We start from the raw sequence: 5,843 nt of genomic DNA on the forward strand, positions 1-5,843 counted from the left end.
ATAACTTTTATCCATAATAATTATTATTTTTTAATTAATGTGAAAATAGAATATTCTATAAACGTAATGAGCAGCATGATCAAGTTATAAATAATACAAAATAAAAATAATAAAATTTTCTTTTAAGTTACATTATATTTAAGTTGTGAATATTAATGAATTTTTATATCATATTTTAATAATAAATGTTATAAATGTAATTTTAAAAAAAAAAAAATTATGTATAGCTTTATTATTTTGAATATAAACCATAATAAACACTTTAATTGTGTATTAAGCAACACATAACACTAAAATAAACCTAATTCGTTGTATTTGTATAAAAATAAAATTAATAAGTTAATATAATATTGAACTTATGTAAATAACCGATGAAAACGATACTCTATGTTTCAATATCTTAAATGATCTCGGGAAAGCGAAATTAGTGGAATGAGATTGAAATAGATTTTCCGGTTTAAAATTTTAAATGCTTTTAATTAAGTAATTTAGCTTATAAGACATATTAAATTAAATATATTTTAAGTGTATAAAAAAATATAAATCAAGTTATAAAATATATGTTTCTAAAGATTTTGGTGTGAGTTATGAAAGAAAATATTAAAAACTAAATATTTATCTTCTTATTGCTAAAACCCTTTATACTACACAAAAAAGTCATATTAATAAATGACAAATAGTTCATATAGTAAATCGTTATACATATGAATTATAATTATAATATTTAACTTCAATGATTTAATGTTAAACATCAAGATACATATAATATGTATTCTCGATGCTTGCAATATTTATACAAAATGTTTGAAGAGAAGTACGAAAATACACATGTTTCCTAAGTTTAAATGCACATGTGAAAATTTTAAATCCAAATTTGAAACCAATCTTAAATTTAAGAATTATGCACTGTCGCTCGAATTCCAGTTTAAAAAGAATTTACAGTTTACCATACAAATCCAATTTCTTCGACAATGATGCACATTTATTTTCTTTAATTTGCAGTTACCGGTAACTTTAAAATTTTATTCCAATAGGCCTATAACTTCAATTTTGATATTTCCTTGTTTTCTTATCTTTCACCATTAATATTAAAGAAAGAATAAATGAATTAGATAGGACTTACATTTAATAAAAATAAATTTGAATTCGTATATTGAAATGACTTAAAAGATAAAGACAATATATTGAAATATATTGAAAAAAATGTGAGGAGGGCTATGATATTGACAAGTGACAAAAATGTGAAGTGTTTTTTTTAAGTAGATAGATATTTTTCACATTTTGGGCATTGTTATTTATATGCCACCGCAATTAATATTAACCAGTACTAAACCCGTCGCGTTGCGGCGATAGGGTGCAAATTTAGTCAATATTGATTAGATTCGTTGTGGCACCGATGCTAAATAAAAATTGTAAACGCTCAAATTTGTATTTGTACGCATAGGTTTATGCTCAAGAATTTAGTTTATTGGTGAAGTACGTATCGGTACAGACACTAATCCAAATAATAAACGAGCAATATAATAGTTGCACTCGTATAGCTTACGATACAGAAAAGAGTATACTTAAAAAGACTGGTAAAAAACGACCGTTGCGGCGCTGAGTAAATGCGCATTTGGTATGTTTCAGCTACGTTTGTTATGATACCATATAAAAAACAAAAAAAATTCGTCAAATTAAAATATTTAAAACAAAAAAAAGTCTCGAGCGTCGCGGCGACGAGTCTAAGCGAATTTTGTCGGTATTTGTCAAGTTCGTCACTGTTTCGGAAGGAATAAACTAAAGAATATAAGTTGTAATTGTCTAAAATAAGTTCGATGGGTGTTCGGTTCGTTGACTTCTTTTACTATTTACTTGAAATGAAGTTACTGTTAACTTCAAAAGATTATTGAAAACTTATTTAGAACTAAAATTAAAGAGTCACTTAGTAAACTACAAAGCAATTAAAAGTGGGGTGATAGCGTGGTTTGGATGTAGAATTTAAGGTCAACGGTTTAATACTTATAGATGTAACATTTTGTCATTAAAAAAACAAATTATGAAAATAACAAAAAGAATTAAAAACAAAACATAAAAAAATAACAAACCATAAAAAGAAAGAGAAACTGCATGTACCACTAGACGTTAACCTTTCTAATTCATCAAATAAATGCGTTGAAAAAAGAAAGTATTCAACAAATAGGGATCGAATCAAATCGCATCCAAAATATAGCTAAGAGCATTCTCAGTAGCTTCTTTATCTGCATATATATAATTACACTAAATAAACACTATATTTTCCTTCTTATTTTTAATTTAGTAATATTTATTTTATATTTTTATCATTACAATTCTCCCCCTTCATTCACAATCACTGTTAAAAAACATTAAAAAAGTTATATAGCGTGAACAATATTATTCCAAATTTGTTCATTGTAACATCCCAAATTTCGAATAATAATAATAATGAATATTGACTCGTTATGACGGAAAAATTACTTGAATTATTAAGTAAATAGTAAAATGGTAAAAGGGAAAAGATAAGTAGGCTAATTAAAAGGAAGTAATCATGGACAAAAAAGAAAAGATGGACCTTAGATCCATGGGCTTAAGGGAGTATAAATACCCTTAAACCCTAAATCTTTCAATTTTCATCCATATTATCCATCTTATTCTCTCTACACCTTAAAAACACACACTTAAGCCTAATACCCCTCCCTTAGCCGCCGGCCACCATCCGAACCCCAAAACCAAGCTTTGTAATATTGAGTCTTCGATCATACAAGCAAGTTAACAAGACCTAGATCGCATATCAAACTAAACACGGTTCGGGGAGAATTATAAAGGTACGTTTTAAGCTTAAAGGTTACATTTTTATGAACGTTTTTCCATGAAACTTAACCCTAGAGTAGATCGGGTCTAGATACATCATAAAAATGCAAACTTGTAGATTAAAAGGAACCTAATGGTCTAATGATAGTATACGGCTCAAAGATGAACCCTAGATCTAGCCTAGAACGTTTTAAACCTATAAAGGTCAAAGCTTTATGCCTAAAACGGGATAGATCTTGAAGCCATGATAGTAATGGGTGTAATCGGGTATGAATGATGATGATAAAGGGTTAAAGTTCATGATTTGGACCATGAAACAAGTAATCTGGGCAAGGCAGAATCTTAAGATAGAGAAATGAGTTGAACTGGGTGTTCTCGGCCACCTTATGGGTTCTCGGCCAACCCATGTTCTCGGTCAAACATGGATTTCGGTCAACGAGAGTTCTCGGTCAAACATGGATTTCGGTCAAACCATAAGGGTTCTCGGTCAACACTGAGTTCTCGGCCAAGGAGTTCTCGTCCGGTTCTCTGTTGGGTTCTGGGCTGAATCTAGTTGGGCCATAATGGACAGTTGGGCCTGAATCAACTAAGTCCACTTGAAGCTAAGCCCAGATCCAATTTAAACAAACTAAGCCCCTTATCTTAAGCCTAACAAACAAGCCCAACTCGACCCCAGCCAGGGCTCTGCCCCTTAGACCCTGCTAGGGGCTGCCGCCCCTAGGTCCCCGCTGCCAGGGGCGCTGCCCCCGGACCCCCGTTCGTTGTGGGTTATATAAATATAGAAATACGTTATAAGTAGCAATAGTTAATTGATACACGTAAATATTATACAGTTAGCCGTGCATAGCTCAAGAAGGGAATAACGATTAACGGAGAGCGTAACAGGATTCAGGTGAGTTTCTAGCCCCATTTCCTTGCTATGTTTTCGGGGCTGTGTGCATACTCGATGTGATTAGTTAATGCACTTACCTTAACTGGTAAGTGTATGCCTTATATGATTTATGTATGAATGAATGCTTGACGATGCATGAACGATCTTCGGATATTGCATGTGCCGTCAAGGGAAAGTATAAAGATACGATTGATATATATATATATATATATATATATATATATATATATATATATATATATATATATATGATGTATAGATGATGTTAGACGTATGAAAGTTATAATTATGAATGTATGGAAAGGCACGAAAGGTATAGATAGAACAAGGGAACCGACCCTAATAATGTCGGCGAATGTAGGGAACTGACCCTAATAATGTCGGCGAATGTAGGGAACCGACCATAATAATGTCGGCGAATGTAGGGAACCGATCCTAATAATATCGGCGAATGTAGGTAACCGACCCTAATAATGTCGGCGAATGTAAGGAACCGACCCTAATAATGTCGGCGAATGTAGGGGACCGACCCTAATAATATCGGCGAAGGTTATAGGGCGGAAGGCTCTTTAAAATGTATTCGTATGAATGAAAGTACGTAAGTATGTAATTATGTAAGATAATAGGAAGGTATGTACCTTCGGGTGCATAGGTAAATATATGAATGTATTGTACGTCGCCTGATTAACTAGAACTCACTCAGCGTAGCTGACTTTTAGTATACACGCAGGCTAATCGACTGAGATAGCTGGCTTGTTGGAGACACATGGCAATACTGAAGAGGCTGGCATCTGAAGATTTGTCGTGATGTTTTGACACTATGATTATGTTATGTTTTTAAAAGACAAATTATGGATGATTGTAACGAATGGTTGACTATTTTATTATTCCGCGAAAGTTTTTAATTAACTCTGATAATTAGAACTGTGTTTATGAGTAAATCCAACATCAAATGTAGGGCACCGGTAACGGGGCCTTACATGTTTCATGGTCCAAATCATGAACTTTAACCCTTTATCATCATCATTCATACCTGATTATACCCAATACTATCATGGCTTCAAGATCTATCCCGTTTTAAGCATAAAACTTGGACCTTTATAGGTTTAAAACGTTCTAGGCTAGATCTAGTGTTCATCTTTGAGCCGTATACTATCATGAACGGTAACTTTTTCCCCGTTCTCCACTCACAATAACTTTCAACTACTATATAATCTGATACAATATAGATCACAACTCACATAAATATGAAGAAGCTGCTGTGAATGCTCTAAGATGAATTGAAATATCAACATCATCGAAAATTTTAACAATTAAACATATAAAAAAAACTTGGAATCGAAATCTTTAAACATGAAATTAACAGATTTCGAAAATATTAGAGTTTACTAAATATGAATTTTAGCGATTTTAAACAGTTTCATATATTGTTTTCGTAATAGAACATGAAAAGAAAAGAAACCGAAAAAATTAGGGTTTATCAAATTTTAGTCCATGTCTTCAGATTTAATTCCAAATTTAGGGAAAACATGAAGAACTGATTAATCAACATCGCTCTGATACCACATATTGATCAGTTCTTCATGTAAGAAATAATAAACATGATAAATATTAAACCTATGAACCTGTTACAGCAGAGACATCAATAACCGCAGCAGGGTATGATGTAGTCGACATGTTTGTCATCTTGATCGAGTTCCTCTTTAGGATGTATATTTAAGGATGGTATTAGGGTTCTTGAGAGGAACCCGGTATTAGGAGAGAGGAGGCACACAAATTGTTATGTGTGTATGATTAGGTTATGATGTTAATATTTATCTCTCTATATATACACCCAAGGGAAAACCCTTTATTAGTTAATTATAGGTAATATGGCACATCAACAATTACCAAACTAATATATAATAAGGTATATTTAATATTTTGATCTATTATAATATAAATGATTATAATGGCCATATATAAATATATATTATTATATATTATTCTTACATTCTCTCACTTGGCCGAGTAATCATTTATTATGAGTATTAGATAAGCCTGATCAGGAGTTAACACTCATTTTAGTTTTAAACTTAAACTGGAGCAGAGAAATACAATCATTGAATCGAACATCAGCTCAAGACCCCCATTAATCATA

The sequence above is a fragment of the Bidens hawaiensis genome, unplaced genomic scaffold, assembly GCF_021521415.1.
Source record: "Bidens hawaiensis isolate Kalapana, Puna unplaced genomic scaffold, B.hawaiensis_p1.1 tig00028738_1, whole genome shotgun sequence".
NCBI classification, from domain to species: Eukaryota; Viridiplantae; Streptophyta; class Magnoliopsida; order Asterales; family Asteraceae; genus Bidens; species Bidens hawaiensis.